This window comes from Spinacia oleracea, chromosome 4 (genome assembly GCF_020520425.1).
Source record: "Spinacia oleracea cultivar Varoflay chromosome 4, BTI_SOV_V1, whole genome shotgun sequence".
NCBI lineage: Eukaryota > Viridiplantae > Streptophyta > Magnoliopsida > Caryophyllales > Amaranthaceae > Spinacia > Spinacia oleracea.
Window position 1 is genome coordinate 147708732 of NC_079490.1, and position 20314 is coordinate 147729045.

At 38.7% G+C, this 20314-nt stretch overlaps 1 long non-coding RNA gene and 1 other non-coding gene across 2 annotated transcripts; both read left to right on the forward strand.

Annotated features, from left to right (window-relative positions):
- The first annotated feature begins 724 nt into the window (after positions 1–724).
- Positions 725–9820, forward strand: LOC130459934 (uncharacterized). Its single transcript, XR_008919675.1, has 4 exons — positions 725–1238; positions 2398–2473; positions 9388–9489; positions 9579–9820. It is a non-coding gene; the product is annotated as an uncharacterized lncRNA (long non-coding RNA).
- A 9976-nt stretch (positions 9821–19796) lies between these two features.
- Positions 19797–19903, forward strand: LOC130460226 (small nucleolar RNA R71). Its single transcript, XR_008920162.1, has one exon. It is a non-coding gene; the product is annotated as a small nucleolar RNA R71 (small nucleolar RNA).
- The last annotated feature ends 411 nt before the right edge of the window (positions 19904–20314 follow it).

The window sequence follows — 20314 nt, forward strand, 5'->3', positions numbered from 1 at the left end:
AAAAATAGCAGATTAAAATAATGAAGAAACTTCACTCATTTCACCGATCAAATAATATGTTTCCACCTCAGAGCATATCTATTAAATTCGGCATCCTAGAATTTATTCTAGCTAGAACTACGCGCAACCTGATTCAAAGTTAAAATTATTTAACAAAGATACGTAGGCAATCCCATTTACGGATTCGGTCCAAACAAGTAAAAAATATATACGTTGTGCAAAAGTGTTAGACATGAGCAAATATATAAAAAATGAAAAAAGAGGAGAAGCAAAAAATGAAAGTAAAAATAAATACGCCTTTATTAAAAAATGATAAGAAGGAAAACAAAAGTGCTAAGGAATGAAAAACAAACACAACTGAAATAAATAAAGGGCACCTACAGCCTAGCAAGAACTACACTACTCTAGTTCTTCCAGATCATCAAATAAAGTCTTGTAGAGCGCAATGTTCGCGGGGTCCACCTCCACAGGTTTCTGCGCTGCCCCTATATCAATCTCCATAAGAACCGGCTCCTGGACACTAACTTCCAAAGATGCCAAGGCCTCAGAAACATTCTCAGTTTGAACCGTTATAGCCCGCTCAGCCTCACTAGTAGAAAAAACATCATTTGCAACTCATCAATTGCAACTCACGCAAGTCATATGGGTTGCAACTGAACAATGGTCAACGCGGGTCAATGTTTAAATGACCTACTCGCAGCGATTTCAGTGACCAAGCACTGCGAAAAAGCTAATTTTTTTTTTGAAAGAGGTATTCGCGGCGCGGGGATCCTGTACAAGTTGCAATTAAACGAAGTAATCGCAGCTTCTGGCCTTACTGAATGCTGCAAATCGATTTTAATCGCAACCTTCATGTGTCGAGTTTGCTGCAATTCAAGGAAACAAAATATTTAATTCGCAATCTCTATCTTCTCAACCCAGATCTAGAATTTCAAAAAACAAAAATATCAGAGAAAGGTTTTCGAATCTCCATAGCCATGCCTCCTTCTACACAAATATTCTCCCAATCTCCATAACCGTTGAATTCGAATTCGAATACTTCTACACAAATACTTCGCCGGATCTGCAGCTCGGATCTGACTACGCCCACTCGCTACTTCGCCGGAAAGTTTCCTACTCCATCGGATCTGCAGCTCGCTCCTCCGCATCTTCACCGCCTGCGTACCTTCATCTTCTCCTCTGCTCCACTACGTACCCTTCTCTTCTCCTCTGCTCCACCGTCTGTAACAACGAAAAAGGTAATCTGTTCTTTTTCAATTCGGTTGTTTTAATTTCTTCAACGATTTCTATGACCTAATAAAAAAAATATTCTCCCAATTTTAATTTTGTTGAATTAATTTCCCAACAATTTGTATGACCTAATAAAAAATAAAATGAAATTAATCAGGAACTTGCTTGAATTTACAAATAAAATTAATCAGGTAATTTTTATTTGGTGTTATACTTGCTTGAATTTACAAATTTTCTGGGATGGCCTTCCTTCCTGTTCTCTCCTTGTGAAACTAGCATTCTGTTTTAATTCATTGTGACATCTTGCAAGGTGATAGTGTCAAACTCTTTTTAGTTAAGAACACGTTGGCTTAAAACAAGTGATAGTGTCAAATTCCTTTTGTAAACTTGATTTTTATGGTCTAGAAATGGTTGTCAGTTCATACCACAAGATAGACTAAAATATCAGGAGTTCATGAACAAATGTAGGGGTAAAAAAGTTTATGTACTTACAATGTCAGTTTACATGGTTTCCGATGTAGTTCTCTGAGGAATTGAAACGGTTACCTGTTAAGGCCGATTTCTAGTGTACACACCTCTGTTGCTAGAGTTTGACACAAAGGGTCAAAGGCAGATGCTAACCAGCATTTACGTACCAGTGACTGTAATAGCTGGTTTACATTGCAGAAGATTTTGTACATTGCAGACAGGGAGAGATTGAAGATTTCCAAATTTTAGAGGCATTTAATCCCAGCTCATAATATCTCTTATTTGTATACCAGATGGCACGACAGGCATAAAAAAAAAAATTTTGAGGGATAACATTCTTTAGTGCTTGAAGTGAGGGACAAGTCAGAATCTGCCCATCCTGAAACTGAAATAACTTTTTGTTTTTGCTTCTGCTTCTGATCATGTTGACTATATGAAATGGACTTAAAACAACATTTGAAGCAGATAGTTCATGAATTCAAGATATTGAATTATTGCTGTTGCTCGGAATATTGAATTATTGCTATTGTTGTTCCTGTTCTCTCCTTGTAAAAGATGACCGTAATTCACTTCTGATTATTGCAGGAACACCCTAGATTTTTTGTTAATTTTATGTGTATAATCATAAAATTTATTGTTTGACTTGTTTGAAGTAATATTATTATAAATTTATTCAATTTTGTATGTTTTCATTTTCAGGACCCCTTGCTGGTATTGCTAGTTTCTTGAACCAAATCATCCATTCGAACTATCAAGGCGTGAGTTCTTCTACTAGGTGAGCATAATCTCCCGACTGTCATTCTCCTCTTCCATTTTAATTTAATATAATTTTCTTATATGTGAGTTTCGAGATAATTTTTTAATAGCTTTTATAGGTTTACAAATTGTTTCTTATTAGTTGTTTGTGTTATTTATTTGTCGAGTTAGGTTCATATAAAACATGTAATTAGTTTAAAATGAATCATTAGGTTCATTAGTTCAAAAACAGGAGCGAAAATGTCTCATTTTAGCCTAAATATGTCCATAACGACCCAACAAGCCTAAAACGTGCATAACTTGATTGGAATGAGTCTTAGAAAGTTTAAACTAAGCATATAAAACATGTAATTAGTTCTAAATGAGTCCTTAGGTTCATTAGTTGAAAAATGGGAGCTAAAATGTCTCATTTTAGCCTAAATATGTCCATAACGACCCAACAAGCCTATAACGTGCATAACTTGATTGGAATAAGTCTTAGAAATTTTAAACAAAGCATATAAAACATGTAATTAGTTTTAAATGAGTCCTTAGGTTCATTAATTAAAAAATGAGAGCGAAAATGTCTCATTTTAGCCTAAATATGTCCATAACGACCCAACAAGCCTAAAACGTGCATAACTTGATTGGAATGAGTCTTAGAAAGTTTAAACAAAGCATATAAAACATGTAATTAGGTTAAAATGAGTCCTTTGGTTCATTAGTTCAAAAATGGGAGCGAAAATGTCTCATTTTAGCCTAAATATGTCCATAACGACCCAACAAGCCTAAAACGTGCATAACTTGATTGGAATGAGTCTTAGAAATTTTAAATAAAGCATATAAAACATGTAATTAGTTCTAAATGAGTCCTTAGGTTCTTTAGTTCAAAAATGGGAGCGAAAATGTCTCATTTTAGCCTAAATATGTCCTATAACGACCCAACAAGCCTCAAACCTGCTTAACTTGATTGGAATGAGTCTTACAAAGTTTAAACATAGCATATAGAACATGTAATTAGTTTAAAATGAGTCCTTAGGTTCATTAGTTAAAAAATGAGAGCGAAAATGTCTCATTTTAGCCTAAATATGTCCATAACGACCCAACAAGCCTAAAACGTGCATAACTTGATTGGAATGGGTCTTAGAAAGTTTAACGAAGCATATAAAACATGTAATTAGTTTCAAATGAGTTCTTAGGTTCTTTAGTGCGAAGTTGGGAGCGAAAATGCCTCAATTTGGCCTAAATATGTCCTATAACGACCCAACGAGCCTTAAACGTGCATAACTAGATTGGAATGAGTCTTAGAAAGTTTAAACAAAGCATATAAAACTTGTAATTAGATTAAAATGAATCATTAGGTTCATTAGTGCAAAGTTGGGAGCGAAAATGTCTCATTTTAGCCTAAATATGTCCATAACGACCCAACAAGCCTAAAACGTGCATAACCATATTGGAATGAGTCTTAGAAAGTTTAACCAAAGCATATAAAAGATGTAATTACTTTTAAATGAGTCCTTAGTTTCTTTATTGCAAAGTTGGGAGCGAAAATGCCTCAATTTGGCCTAAATATGTCCATAACGACCCAACAAGCCTAAAACGTGCATAACTTGATTGGAATGGGTCTTAGAAATTTTAAACAAAGCATATATGACATGTAATTAGTTTTAAATGAGTTCTTAGGTTCTTTAGTGCGAAGTTGGGAGCGAAAATGCCTCAATTTGGCCTAAATATGTCCTACAACGACCCAACGAGCCTTAAACGTGCATAACTAGATTGGAATGAGTCTTAGAAAGTTTAAACAAAGCATATAGAACATGTAATTAGATTAAAATGAATCATTAGGTTCATTAGTTCAAAAATGGGAGCGAAAATGTCTCATTTTAGCCTAAATATGTCCATAACGACCCAACAAGCCTAAAACGTGCATAACTTGATTGGAATGAGTCTTAGAAAGTTTAAACAAAGCATATAAAACAATGTAATTAGTTTAAAATGAGTCCTTAGGTTCATTAGTTCAAAAATGGGAGCGAAAATGTCTCATTTTAGCCTAAATATGTCCATAACGACCCAACAAGCCTAAAACATGCATAACCATATTGGAATGAGTCTTAGAAAGTTTAAGCAAAGCATATAAAACATGTAATTAGTTTTAAATGAGTCCTTAGTTTCTTTATTGCAAAGTTGGGAGCGAAAATGCCTCAATTTTGCCTAAATATGTCCATAACGACCCAACAAGCCTAAAACATGCATAACTTGATTGGAATGGGTCTTAGAAAGTTTAAACAAAGCATATATGATGAATTAAAAAGTGATACCGCAAGTGCACGGTGTCGGTTGTTAGCAGATACTTAGCAAATACGGGTCGATCCCACAGGGAGACAAGTTCTATTAGTTTTTGCCCAATTATACGAACTATTTCAATAACGAAAGTTGATTTTGGGTATTAACTAGCAAAACTAAAGCAATAATAAAAATGTGTAATTTATCAAAGAATTAAAGGTCTAGGGCGTCTGTTCGGTTCACCATGCTTATACCAATCCAAGAACACAAATCAATTCGACAATGAATAGGCTAGGCCGAGTAATTAAAGTATATGTTAATCCTACGGCCGGGTCTTAACACTTCCAACATATGCAGTACGGTCGCTAACATAATCAGAATTGCCAATTGCACAAAGCCTCTAAGAATATGATTTTTCAATTCTAATTCCTATTTGCTAGATAATCAATCCACGATATTGGCCAATTACATGAATCAACAATTAAAACAAATCAATTGCAATCACTCAAGCAATAATCTATAAATTAACAAACTTTAACGCATATCAATCATGGTATAAACATGGCTTCCCTTACTTAGCCCTAGAATAAAACTACTCGCTCATAATTGAATTAACAAGCATGAAATATGAATTAACAATGAATTTCATAATGAATAATAATAAGAAACGATAATTCAAAGCAAGAAAAGCAAGAAGAATTATGAAAATACCTCTATATTGATTAATTGAATGGAATGAACTAGGGCTCAATAATGTGAAGAGAGAAAAAATAAAACTAAGCGTTCAAAAGAATTCTAAGGAAAAAATAACATGAGGGAAATAAATTAGTTCCCTTGAGTATTTATATGCTCCTATTTTCTAAAATAAAATAAATAAATAAATATGAAAATAAAAAATAAAAGTCGTCGATGATTGGTCGATGGAGCGATGACGTGGCAGCCAAACCCGAGCACGAGCCGCGCACACGGGAAGATAGATGGCGAGGCATGGGCAGCGAGGGATCTCGCGCACCATCCCTTGCTGGCATCATGATGAGCGACTAGCAAGAAAGTAGAGCAGCGAGGGAGCTAGCGAGCCATCGCTCGCTGCCATGCGCGTGTGTGTAGCAAGCTAAGCGACGAAGCTATAGGCAGCGAGGGAGCTAGCGAGCCATCCCTCGCTGGTCTAGTGAAGTGCAGCAAGACAAGGCGGCGAGCAACGAGGCAGCGAGGGAGCTAGGGAGCCATCCCTCGCTGGCCTAGTGAGATGCATAGCAGGCCAAGGCGACGAGCAACGAGGCAGCGAGGGAGCTAGCGAGCCATCCCTCGCTGGCCTAGTGAAGCAAGCAACCATGAAGCGATGAGGCACGACGATAGATGTAGCGAGCCAACGATAGATGTAGCGAGCCTACGATAGATGTCTTGCGAGCCAACGAGGGATCTTGCGAGCCAACGAGGGATCTTGCGAGCCAACGAGGGATCTTGCGAGCCAACGAGGGATCTTGCGAGGCTATGCACAAGCGATACATCGAGTTAATCATCCCCGAAAAACTCAATTCTCCGATCAAACACTTCGTCTCCGACTCAAACCATCCGGTGATCATTCGATCCACCTCCAAACACTCCGAAAGCACCCAAATGATTGTAAAATCACCTGAAATATCAAAGAAAACACAAACGGAGCGTAATAGAGTAAAATAACGACGACTTACGCAATTATGACTCTAAATGCAACTAAAATGAGACGAATGCCTAGAAATGCAACCTAAATGAGCCTAGAATACCCTATATAAATATGATTAATCAATATAAAACAAGTAATTAGTTTCAAATGAGTTCTTAGGTTCTTTTGTGCGAAGTTGGGAGCGAAAATGCCTCAATTTGGCCTAAATATGTCCTATAACGACCCAACGAGCCTTAAACGTGCATAACTAGATTGGAATGAGTCTTAGAAAGTTTAAACAAAGCATATAAAACTTGTAATTAGATTAAAATGAATCATTAGGTTCATTAGTGCAATGTTGGGAGCGAAAATGTCTCATTTTAGCCTAAATATGTCCTTAACGACCCAACAAGCCTAAAACGTGCATAACCATATTAGAATGAGTCTTAGAAAGCTTAAACAAAGCATATAAAACATGTAATTAGTTTAAAATGAGTCCTTAGGTTCATTAGTTCAAAAATGGGAGCGAAAATGTCTCATTTTAGCCTAAATATGTCCATAACGACCCAACAAGCCTAAAACGTGCATAACCATATTGGAATGAGTCTTAGAAAGTTTAAACAAAGCATATAAAACATGTAATTAGTTTTAAATGAGTCCTTAGTTTCTTTATTGCAAAGTTGGGAGCGAAAATGCCTCAATTTGGCCTAAATATGTCCATAACGACCCAACAAGCCTAAAACGTGCATAACTTGACTGGAATGGGTCTTAGAAAGTTTAAACAAAGCATATAAAACATGTAATTAGTTTCAAATGATTTCTTAGGTTCTTTAGTGCGAAGTTGGGAGCGAAAATGCCTCAATTTGGCCTAAATATGTCCTATAACGACCCAACGAGCCTTAAACGTGCATAACTAGATTGGAATGAGTCTTAGAAAGTTTAAAAAAAGCATATAGAACATCTAATTAGATAAAATGAATCATTAGGTCCATTAGTTCAAAAATGGGAGCGGAAATGTCTCATTTTAGCCTAAATATGTTTATAACGACCCAACAAGCCTAAAACGTGCATAACTTGATTGGAATGAGTCTTAGAAAGTTTAAACAAAGCATATAAAACATGTAATTAGAGTAAAATGAGTCCTTAGGTTCATTAGTTCAAAAATGGGAGCGAAAATGTCTCATTTTAGCCTAAATATATCCATAACGACCCAACAAGCCTAAAACATGCATAACCATATTGGAATGAGTCTTAGAAAGTTTAAACAAAGCATATAAAATATGTAATTATTTTTAAATGAGTCCTTAGTTTCTTTATTGCAAAGTTGGGATCAATTTGGCCTAAATATGTCCATAACGACCCAACAAGCCTAAAACGTGCATAACTTGATTGTAATGGGTCTTGGAAAGTTTAAACAAAGCATATAAAACATGTAATTAGTTTCAAATGAGTTCTTAGGTTCTTTAGTGCGAAGTTGGGAGCGAAAATGCCTCAATTTGGCCTAAATATGTCCTATAACTACCCAACGAGCCTTAAACGTGCATAACTAGATTGGAATGAGTCTTAGAAAGTTTAAACAAAGCATATAAAACTTGTAATTAGATTAAAATGAATCATTAGGTTCATTAGTGCAAAGTTGGGAGCGAAAATGTCTCATTTTAGCCTAAATATGCCAATAACGACCCAACAAGCCTAAAACGTGCATAACCATATTGGAATGAGTCTTAGAAATTTTAAACCAAGCATATAAAACATGTAATTAGTTTAAAATGAGTCCTTAGGTTCATTAGTTCAAAAATGGGAGCGAAAATGTCTCATTTTAGCCTAAATATGTCCATAACGACCCAACAAGCCTAAAACATGCATAACCATATTGGAATGAGTCTTAGAAAGTTTAAACAAAGCATATAAAACATGTAATTAGTTTTAAATGAGTCCTTATTTTCTTTATTGCAAAGTTGGGAGCGAAAATGCCTCAATTTGGCCTAAATATGTCCATAGCAACCCAACAAGCCTAAAACGTGCATAACTTGATTGGAATGGGTCTTAGAAAGTTTAAACAAAGCATATAAAACATGTAATTAGTTTCAAATGAGTTCTTAGGTTCTTTAGTGCGAAGTTGGGAGCGAAAATGCCTCAATTTGGCCTAAATATGTCCTATAACGACCCAACGAGCCTTAAACGTGCATAACTAGATTGGAATGAGTCTTAGAAAGTTTAAACAAAGCATATAAAACTTGTAATTAGATTAAAATGAATCATTAGGTTCATTAGTGCAAAGTTGGGAGCGAAAATGTCTCATTTTAGCCTAAATATGTCCATAACGACCCAACAAGCCTAAAACGTGCATAACCATATTGGAATGAGTCTTAGAAAGATTAAACAAAGCATATAAAACATGTAATTAGTTTAAAATGAGTGCTTAGGTTCATTAGTTCAAAAATGGGAGCGAAAATGTCTCATTTTAGCCTAAATATGTCCATAACAACCCATCAAGCCTAAAACGTGCATAACCATATTGGAATGAGTCTTAGAAAGTTTAAACAAAGCATATAAAACATGTAATTAGTTTTAAATGAGTCCTTAGTTTCTTTATTGCAAAGTTGGAAGCGAAAATGCCTCAATTTGGCCTAAATATGTCCATAACGACCCAACAAGCCTAAAACGTGCATAACTAGATTGGAATGAGTCTTAGAAAGTTTAAACAAAGCATTTAAAACTTGTAATTAGATTAAAATGAATCATTAGGTTAATTAGTTCAAAATGGGAGCGAAAATGTCTCATTTTAGCCTAAATATGTCCATAACGACCCAACAAGCCTAAAACGTGCATAACCATATTGGAATGAGTCTTAGAAAGTTTAAACAAAGCATATAAAACATGTTATTAGTTTAAAATGAATCATTAGGTTCATTAGTTTTAAAATGGGAGCGAAAATGTCACTAAACCATTTAAGTTACTGATTTCTCAATGTTCTTAGTTATATTTTTGAAAGCATTAGTGCAACTTTCCCTTTTCTTTTTTCATAGTGTGCTCAACAAGTTGATGCAGTGGATAGTGGTTATTATGTGATGAAATACATGCATGATGTTGTCACAGTATACAATGAATACAAGGATAATTTGTCTGAGGTACGTGAACTTATTTAATTAGGTATAAGATTCAATTTTCTCTTAAATTAGTTTTCGAGTAATTAATACCAAGTTTTTGATTTTTGAAGGGTTATGTACAAAGAGAAATGCCATATTATGATGAGGAGTTAGAAGAAACTCGAGAACAATGGGAAAAGTATTTTAAGGACAACTATTTGATGGATGCCGGCGAATGAGTTTGTTGTCTAGTAATGTTATGTTTTATGTTTTTGTTATGTGTTGGTTATGACGTTGGATGCTACTTGGAGCATATATATGGTTGTTGGAACATATATGTAATATACAGGTCTAATTTATAAATTCTCGTTTTGCCGGGTTTCGCAAATTACAAAGGAAACTATGGCAAAAATTTTGCAACCTATTAAACTATTTATAATGTTTTTATTATAATTTTTTGTCAAAATAATAGGATTGTCCAGGGATAAATATATAAATATGCATCTGATCGTAGCTATTATATTTATTTTTAAAAAAAAAAAAATTAATTGCAGCGCGTGTGGTAGCACCAAGTTGCAAAATGACAACTAATTGCATCGCGTATTTTACAACAAGGCGTTGCAACTACTTTTTATTTACAACTTATATGGGTTGACCCGCGCTGCAACTAATACACTATTTACATCTTATACAGGTGTACCCGTGCTGCAACTAATACACTATTTACAACTTATACAGGTGTACCCGCGCTGCAAATAACCTATTATTTGCAGCGAACATAGGCGCTACAAAAAATCTTACAGTATTTGCAGCCATCACATTTGCAGCGCGCGAAAACGTTGCAAAAAGCCCGTTTTACCCGCGCTGCAAATGTGATTTTTTCTACTAGTGCCTCAAGGGCACAAACAATGGTGGGGGAAAGATTATCAACATCAACTGGATTAGTCACTGGTTCTACTAGCGGTTGAGCTTTCCTAACCCATACATTGTTCCGGCGACGATCTCCGCGAGAGCTTGCATTTCTTTTAGCAACGGCAGGCCCTTTCATGTTAGGCATCTTCTTAGGCCTAGAACTGGAACGGGGAGGAACTTCCTTTCGCTTTCGATCAGGACGAGCTTTCACAGTCTTAATACCATGGGTGCGAGGATTGGCAGAATCACGGCCCTCATACCTAACCCGAATACGAGGTATCAAAAGCTCAGCCGGCTCACCATTTCGAGCCTCGGTCCTCACAACTTTATCATCGGAACTCATCCACAACTTGTAGTTTTCAGAAAGACCCACAAAACCATTTGTAGCCACAACCCAACGCGGGAGACCATCATAATACTTAGCCCATGCTTGAACCCGTGCTTGTGAAAAGGCCGCTACTTTAGGTGGTACTGTATCAGAAAATGGGATAGTCTGCCTTAAGCCGTATTGACGCATGACTCGGTAAGGAAAGATATAAATGGGCCGAGATAGCCCCAGCAAAGATACATAAACCGACACATCAGAACCCCCTGTCATAGTAGTCAAACCCCACCACGGTACCACCCACTTAATAGAACAGATACCATGAGTAAAAAAGGAAGCCCACTCGGCCTCGTCCTGGCCTCGGTGCAAACACTTTCGATTACCCAAGGCTATAGGACGATAATGTTTAGGATCCGCGGGAGTTTCTAAAAGCCTAAGTCGTTCCATGAGCCAAATCTGCAGAAAGAACGGGTACGATCAGATCAAAAAATAATAAATAAACAAACGAAACCTGGGGCGCAGTTTCAACGCCCAGGACCAGGCGCAAAAAATTCTAACGCCCAGCCTTGGGCGCTGAAAATCAGCTCCAGGCAGGACGAACGAAAAAATATAAAAAAAATATGTGTGCGCAAAAGAAAGATCGATTACCTGCAGCAATAGGGGGCTCCCCTTAAAATATTCAGATTTGGCATTCTTCTTCAACTCATCCGCACTCAACAAAGTCTCGGCAACAACCAACGGCATAATAGAATAGCAACTTTCCATCTGGCTAATCAAGGGGATCAACCTTATGTCACCGAACTCGCCATTGTTATTCGACAGCAAATAATGATTCAACAAGCAAAATACAAGGGCCCGAATGTTCAATTTCTGTTCGGTCATATTTTTACTAGGTCTAAAGTGATGTTTTACAAGCTTTGCCAAATTAACCTCATCACCCACAACAATCTCAGCAAGCATGTTAGCATCTAGTCCTAGGAAAGCCCCTATGGTTGTTTTACCCTCTTCAATGGTTCCAGGGGTGGCAGGAGTAGCATTAGTAGGATAACCAAGGATCGCAGCAAATTCATCTGGCAAAGGACATATTTCATTGCCCCGAAAGACAAAAACATGGTGATCAGAATCCCAAAAGCTCAGGGCTGCACACAGAAAGTTATAATCAATATTAATTTGTTGTAAGCCTAAAAGTGCCTCTAAGTGGTATTCTTTCAACAAAGCCTTTCCTGTAGGAGTAAGGGCTCTTAGCCAACGCCTGACAGCTCGTTGGAGGGAGAAGGGAGGAATCGACATGACAAAAGCAAGGAAGAATTAAAGCTAAGTAATTACAAGAGAAAGGAAGATTGAGAGTGATGGAAAAGAAGGACGTATCTAACCCCTATATATACCTGAACACATCAAGTGACATCCTGATCCCATTCGAAAACGCGTTAAGAAATCCGAAAACCAAAAATTGCCAGGATAAGGCTTTCAGCGCCCACGGCTGGGCGCCGAAATGATTCACGCCTAGCCTTGGGCGCCGAAAATGCAGCCCAAGGCCCGGATCTCGCAAGACGCAGAGCAGGAAAGGACTTAAAACCGTGTTGGTAGACACGAGGTGAAGGAAATAATGCCCTTGGTCCAAGTATGCATTCTATGTTAAGTCTAATAAATGCGGTTCAGTATTAATTAAACAAGTTAATAATTCAGTGAGATCAAGTGAGCTGAATGCCTAGCTAGAGGCCGCTTCAGTTCAAGTGGAATTAATGATATTAATCCACAGCTTACTCTTGACTGAACCCGTAGGGTCACACAAATAGTACGTAAACGGATCAAGTATTTAATGGCATTAAATACTCTATCTATGGATATTCGGAATCGACGGATCTTGGTTTCAGTGGGAGCTGAGATCGTCACAAGCAAGAAATGAATACTCCGGAAACGATGATATTGCCGGAAACGGAAATATGGATCGTATCGGAAATATAAATATTATCCTAGTCGTAGATGTTGCCGGAAACGGAAACATGGTACGTATCGGAAAATATTATCGAAAATGGAAATATTGCCGGAATCGGAAATATTGCCGGAAACGGAAATATTGTCAGAATCGGAAATATTATCGGAATCGGAAAATAATTCCGGAAACGGAAATATTAAATATTTGTTCAAAACGGAAATTAATTCCGGAATCGGAAATATTAAATATTGTTCGTATCGGAAATGAATTCCGGAATCGGGAATTTAATCGGAAGCGTATCGTACGAATTAGCATCGGACGAGGGCCCGCTAGACAAAGGCCCAACACGAAGCCAGGCCATCGCCCAGCGAGCCGCACGCACCAACGCACGCCTCGACCAGGCCCAGCCAGGGGCGTGCGCGCGCGAGAGCACAGCAGCGTGGGCCGAGCGCTGTGCGCCTGACGTGGGCCGCAAGGCTTGCGCGGGTGCACGGCTCGTGCAACGCTTGTGCGGGAATCCTAATCCTATTGGAATTCGTGCAAAGATTAAATCCTAATCCTAATAGATTGATTTTGTTATTTAGAGTCCTAATAAGATTCTAACTAGCAAATCCACATCCTACTAGGATTCCAATTCCCTTTCCAAACCTCTATAAATAAGGGCCTAGGGTCACAATTTATGGGTACGATTGAAGTATTCAAAGGGTAAGTTTTTGAAATAAAATCAGCCATACACTTGCAATAATAACCGAAATTCCCAAGCACCTTAAGGGCGATTCTAGTTGGTCTAACTTGAGGCGGATCCGGACGTACTGTGGACTATCTATGAAGGGACGACATTTGGAGTCCTAAAGACTTGTTCTTGTTCGGTTCGGGCGCAGCTAGGGAAGGCACGCTACAACATGTATGCATCTATTCCATGCTAAATGATTATGTGTAAATAATATGCTTTCCTGGCTTTATGGTTTTTCCGCATGATTTATGAATTGTCATATGTATCATAACCTAAAACGAGGCCCTATTGAAATCAAGATCAAGCCCAAAAGCACCTTTAGCACCCAAATAGTGAAAATGAATGTTAAAACTTGTCGAAACTTAGACTCGTCTCAAGGAATATATACATGTACATTTTTTCAAAACGAATATAAGTAAAATAAATATCAAGGTCATTCTTCGAAACACCAAAAAATATTATTAAGTCGTTGGTTTCTCAAATAAAAAATGTTTGTTTGTCAAAAGATTAATCCGGGCCAAGCTAAACCTGATATTATTGAAAAATAAACTTTGTCGCCCGGAAAACGAAGTAGCACTCCACGACTTCGTCAAAATAGCATACCACTATGAAGGTCGCTGGCACATACGAGCACGATCTCAAACATGATTAAAGGGCGTTATAAAATACGTACCTCTCTTGGCAAGAAATGACCATCAAGCACGAGTGCTTGGGGGCTCGAAAGAAAATATATACTCCAACGAAGGGCGTGCGAAGTTAAAATCATACTCCCAGACTACGCTATACACAGTCCCATGTTTGGATAATCTCAAAGAAAAAAATGGATTTCGACCTCGGAGTAAAGGTCGTCGCTGATACTTGTACATGGTCCTCTGATCAAAGACCAAGTGGTGGCAAAATCGAGCCGTAAAGTGACAGGCTAAATCGCACTCCTATCAAAGATAAACCTAACGTTCACCAACTAAAAATATAGCAAGGGAAGCAGGGATCGTATCCACAGGGAAACAGGCGTTCTTTCTACTATTAAATTACTAATCTAGACTACTGGTAACGAGAGTTAGAATGGTTTGTGTATTAAACTAAAACAAGTAATCAAATCGGAAAATAACAATATTAAAGGAATCCAGGGCAGCGGTTCGCCATAAATGCAGACGGGGATTGTATAACGGACAATAACAATCAACTAACAATCATAACTAGGAAAACATGCATCTCTCGAATCTTATGAATTCCTTAGGATAGAACAACTAGCGGGCTCTCGCTACGTACTAGAAATAATTCCTATCTAATAGCCACAGACCAGAAACATCAGATTTATACCTCTCGGCGCATAATCTAAGGTTAATCAAACTCAAATCAAAATAGTCCGGCCGAACAGAATTGACGAGCAATAATAATAAGCTATAGAAATTAATCAATCAATCAAATATCATGTCCACATATAATCCCAATCATGCATTCATGGATCCCCTAAACCCTAGAAATTAAACTACTCATTCATGATAATAAATAAAAAAGCAATTAATATAATAGAAAACATGATTAAAGCAATAAACTAAATTAGAACAAGAAGCAATACCTAATATATTGAAGAACAATGAATAATGAAAGCTTGAATTTTTGATTGAAAATAAAACTAAGTATTGGAACAAATTTGAGAGAATAATAAGCTAAGGAAATAAACTAAGGTTCAAAACTAAAAAATAAAAGGTGTCACTAAAAATATAAGGGGCTAGTATTTATAGTTTGCCCAAAATAGAGCCCAAAATCGGAAATAAAAACTCGCGAAATACGCTGGAGGTTGGCGTCGCCCGATCGGGCGATGTGCTCGAAAGTCGGCCCAATCGCGCGAAATTTCGCCCGATCGGGCGGTTTCAAAATGCCCAGAACAGCGCCCAGAATGACCGCCCGATCGGGCGCGTGTTGAAACTGCACGATCCTCTATCTTCAAAACGTCATATCTCCTTCGTTATTCGTCGGAATTAGGCGAGTGACCACTTTTTGGAAAGATATTGAAGTCTAGAATCCAACCCAATTGGAATTACATCATTTGGAGGTGTAGAATTTGAGTTATGCTTAAAATAGTGGACTATAGTCATTTTTGTACTTCCTTCGTTATTCGCTTTGCTTCAAAACTCTTCAAACTTAATGTTTGTGCTCTCGAAAGTACATAATCTCTTGTATTGATTCAAATGAGTAGGAAATGCACAAAAATATGCTAATTCCTACAATGATGAACCTGAAACTACAAACACACTACAAGGAGCACATTAGTACTAAAAATCGCTCCGAAGAGCTAATTTGAGATCAAAAAGTACTAAGGGACGGGGGTAAAAACTCTATATAAAACACACATATCAAACTCCCCCAAGCTAGATCCTTGGGTCCCTAAGCAAGGAAATCATCGATGAATACAAGACAACTTCACCCCCAACATATTTCAAAATGAAAAACATAATTCAAGGCAAAATCCAACGAGCATGCATCAATGTCAACCAATCAAATCCACCCAACCACAAATCCTCCCTAACAATCGTCACGCAAAGCGAACCACAAGTGCACAATGGAATTCAAGACTAGTGCCCACACACTCATCACTCATTTATGTGGCGGGTAAAAGATGTACCCGTTCGCTCTCCTCCCAACGTATAAGTGAACAATGCCCTCCCAAACTCACAACACACGTGTGTCTAGAAAAACATACACTCAACCTAGTAGTCGACTTGAAATGTGTCATGTCATAACTTGCATTGATAAACAACTATTTTCGCATAAGTACGACTCTATGCACAAAGGTCGGAAGGTCTTCAAAGCTTGTAATGTTAGGCTTAGGTAAGGGTGCGGTAAATTTGGGTATAATGTGAGCTTTAAAGCCTTGGCTTTGGGGAGCATAAATCCTAAAAACAACCATGATCAACCGATATAATGACCATAACTCTCCCACTCAACACATGACAAAACAACAAATAGCCAACACCATACTTTCTTGCCTTTTTTCCACAATTGTAACCAATCACTCATAAGGATATGAATTTGCAAAACTTGATTGAAACAATACTTTGAACTTTTTTATGAGAGTAATAAATTTTTCTCTTTCTTTTCCTTTTCAATCTCTCTTTTTTTCTTTCTTTTTAGAAACCTTCACATTTGTTTTGTTCTTTCATCTCTTTTCATTTTCAACTCATTTTCAACAACAAACATGATAAGACGAACTCCTTTTTCAATACCCACTTTGTGCTCAAAATGTAGCACATTACAACTCCCTCACCTCACTACTATTAGCTCCCCCAAGCTAGGCTTGGGACTAGTAACCAATGGGGTTTTGCAGGCTTGTAATGTGGCTAGTCACCGAATAAAGGGGCACAAGCAACAACATGGGTAGAAAAGGAGGAAACAAATGTATCTAGATTCATCTGAAGGCTACCTAAATAGAAAAATGCCTTCGTCCTCCACAATGTGCATGTATATGAGTCATAAAACACTACTAATAGTTGCAAATCAATACTCAAAATCAATGACACACCAGGAAGCTATCACACATCCTAACCAAATCAACTAGTCAAGCACCAAGTCCACAAATAGTTAGTCGGAGTTGACTCATGTTAAGGCATCAAAGCAATCGAATATCAAATCATGGCTAACACATCTACATTGCCCATCATCAAATACCAAGAATCAAAACAATTTTCGTTCAAGGGGCACAGGGAAGCATGATATTGTATTCATCGGAACGTATTTTTGTATTTTTTTTTTTTTCAAAGCAATAAACTACTCTAGAAAACATTAAACACACCAAAATAAACACACAAAAATAAGTAAATGCAAAAATAAAAGGAAAAACATACCTAATATGTACAAGTGAGTGAAACACCCCCCCAAGCTAAATCAGACAATATCCTCATTGGCTCAAGAGGTATCATGAGGAAAGTGAGCAACCCGTGGCTTATTTGTCGCTGATTCGCAAATCGCCCGATCGGGCAGCAGATCGCCCGATCGGGCAGAAGATCGCCCGATCGGGCAGCAGATCGCCCGATCGGGCGAATTTCGAACCTTTTCATTGAATTTGTGCGCGCCCGATTGGGCGCACCTCGCCCGATCCGGATCGGGCGAAATGCAATGCCTTGTTTTATTGACTTTTCTCAGCCCAGAATCCTTCCTTGACCTTTCTACGACGTCATCATCAACCGCCCGATCGGGCGGAATTTCGCCCGATCGGGCATTTCACTCGCCTTTTGTGTCGATCGGGCCACTTTCGCCCGGTCGGGCGATTTCCCAAATTTTTCTTTGTATCGACACGCGCCCGATCGGGCGCTCTTCGCCCGATCCGGGTCGGGCGAAATGCAAGCTGCTCCGTTTGGCTTTGATTCAACTTTTTCGAGCTTGGGGCCTTAGACCTGCATAACATTAAACACCAAAACCGTAAAATACACTCATCTCGCCTCTCCAATACCAAGGACTACACTGAATCACACACTTGATCAAAAATTATACTAAAACACACAAAACGAAAGCATAAAGTACACTACGGAAAGCAATAAATGGATAGTTAAGTACTCATCCCCTATTAGGTTGGTGTAATGTCCCCATTACAAAATCTCAGTTTATGCACGGACAACGAAAGGAAGGGGATGAGAGCCACGACAACTCATCGAATGGGAGCACAAAAGATGGTGCCATCTGGTGTCAAATCAATTGCCTTGGATGAGCTATGTGGCGCGGGGGTGACAGACCACGACCCCGATCATGAATGCGATGCCAACCGTTCACCGAACTTTCGGCCTTTCGGGTCTCAGCATCATCAAATCGTGCTTCTCTTCGAACTCATGCCGAAGAGTTCATACTCCGATTACCTCCACCTACAAAACAATTTGAAACATGCTCTTTTTCCGAAGGATTGTTGGAGTTAGTATGAGTCAATTTAGTATTAAAATAATCATTAGAAACATTGACTCCAAAACATGACTCCTCTACCATAGGGCTCTTAGCAACATGGGTTAAATTGAAAGTAACCTTGTCATCCCCCACATTTAAGGTCAGCTTTCCATTCTTGACATCTATGATTGCCCCCGCAGTGTGTAGGAAAGGTCGACCTAAAATAATAGGGATCTGCCTGTCCTCTTCCATGTCCAATACAACAAAATCAACAGGGATAAAAAATTTACCTACTCTAACAGGCACATCTTCTAGAACACCTAGGGGGTATTTTACAGATCGATCGGCCATTTGCAGAGTTATGTTGGTAACTTTTAAATCACCCATGTTCAATTTAGTACAGACAGACAAGGGCATGACACTAACACTGGCACCTAAATCACGTAAGGCTTTGTCAATAAAAAGGTTGCCAATATTACACGGGATAGAGAAACTCCCGGGGTCCTTCAACTTGGGTGGAGACTTATTTTGTAGTAAGGCACTGCACTCTTCAGTAAATGCAACAGTCTCCACCTCACTAAATTCTCTCTTCCTAGTCAAGATGTCTTTCATGTATTTAGCATATGAAGGTACTTGAGTAATTAATTCAGTGAAAGGGACCGTTACCTGCAGATTCTTTACCACTTCTAAGAACTTACCAAACTGCTTGTCTAGCTTGTTCTTTAGCTGACGATGTGGGAAGGGAAGTTTGATAGGTGGAACTTGTATCTCAACTTTCTTCTCAACCCTTGTGTCAGCTTCCTTCTCTTTGACCACCTTCTCACTTTCTCTTGGCACAGCACCACTTACAGATACTTCAACCCCTTCCTCTATAGTCATAGGTGGCCCATCATACTCATATCCACTCCGCAAAGTGACAGCATTTATAGACTCTCTGGTCACAGGCTGTGAAGGGAGTTGACCCTTGGGTCTCTTTGCGAGAGTAGTAGCCATTTGTGCCAACTGTTTATCCATGACCTTGTTATGAGAAGTGAGGGCATCGATTTTGGCATCCTTTTCGCTCAGAGACTTCTGCAATTCTAACATCATATTCCGCATCTCAACAAGCATGGGATCAGGCTATGTGGGTTGAGGCTGTGGAGGAAAGCCAGGTGGTCCACTAGGCTGCGGGTTGTAGTTACTTCGCGGTTGGTAGGGCTGTTGTGGTGGTGGTTGGTAAGGTTGTTGTGGTGGTGGAGGGTGTTGGATCTGGTGGGGGTTCTGAACATTAGTACTCCTATATGATAATAGGGGGTTGTTTTTATACCCCTCATTGTATGAGTTGGAGTACGGATTGTTCTGCTTGTAGGCCTGGAATGCATTGCATTGTTCAATAGAGCTCCTACATTCCGGTGCATAATGACCTTGCATCCCACAACTATTACAAACATTGGCCAACTGAGCACTCAATCACCTCCAAAGCTCTAGGCACCTCCAGTTGCATAAATCTCCCACTGGCAGCTGAATCCAAAAGACACCTAGACTCATTACCCAAACCATTATAGAACTGCTGAACCAGGAACCAGTCATCCAAACCATGATGCGGGCACTCTCTCTGCAAATCCTTGAATCTCTCCCAAACTTCGAACAAAATCTTATCTGCTTGTTGAGAGATACCTAATATCTGACCCCTCAGACGAGCTGTCTTCTCAGGTGGGAAATATTTAACATAGAACGCAAGGGCCAAGGAATTCCAATCGGTGATTTTCATAGCTGCGCGGTTGAGACTGTTAATCCATAGCTTGGCCTTCCCACTCAATGAAAATGGAAAGAGTATCTCCATAGTCTGCTCCGGTGTTAAATTCTTCTGCTTAATGGTGGAACAATACTGAATGAAAGATTGAATATGGAGATTAGGATCTTCACCCTTTTCCCCACCGAATTGGTGTCTCTCGATCATGTTTTATCAGCTGGGGTTCGATCTTGAAATTCTCGACCGCAATGGAAGGCATGATTGCCTTGGGGAGCATAGACAAACTTGGTTTAGAGTAGTCTGTAAGCCTTGGCACAAGTGGGGGTGGCGGTGGTGGTGCTTGGTCACCCATCTCTG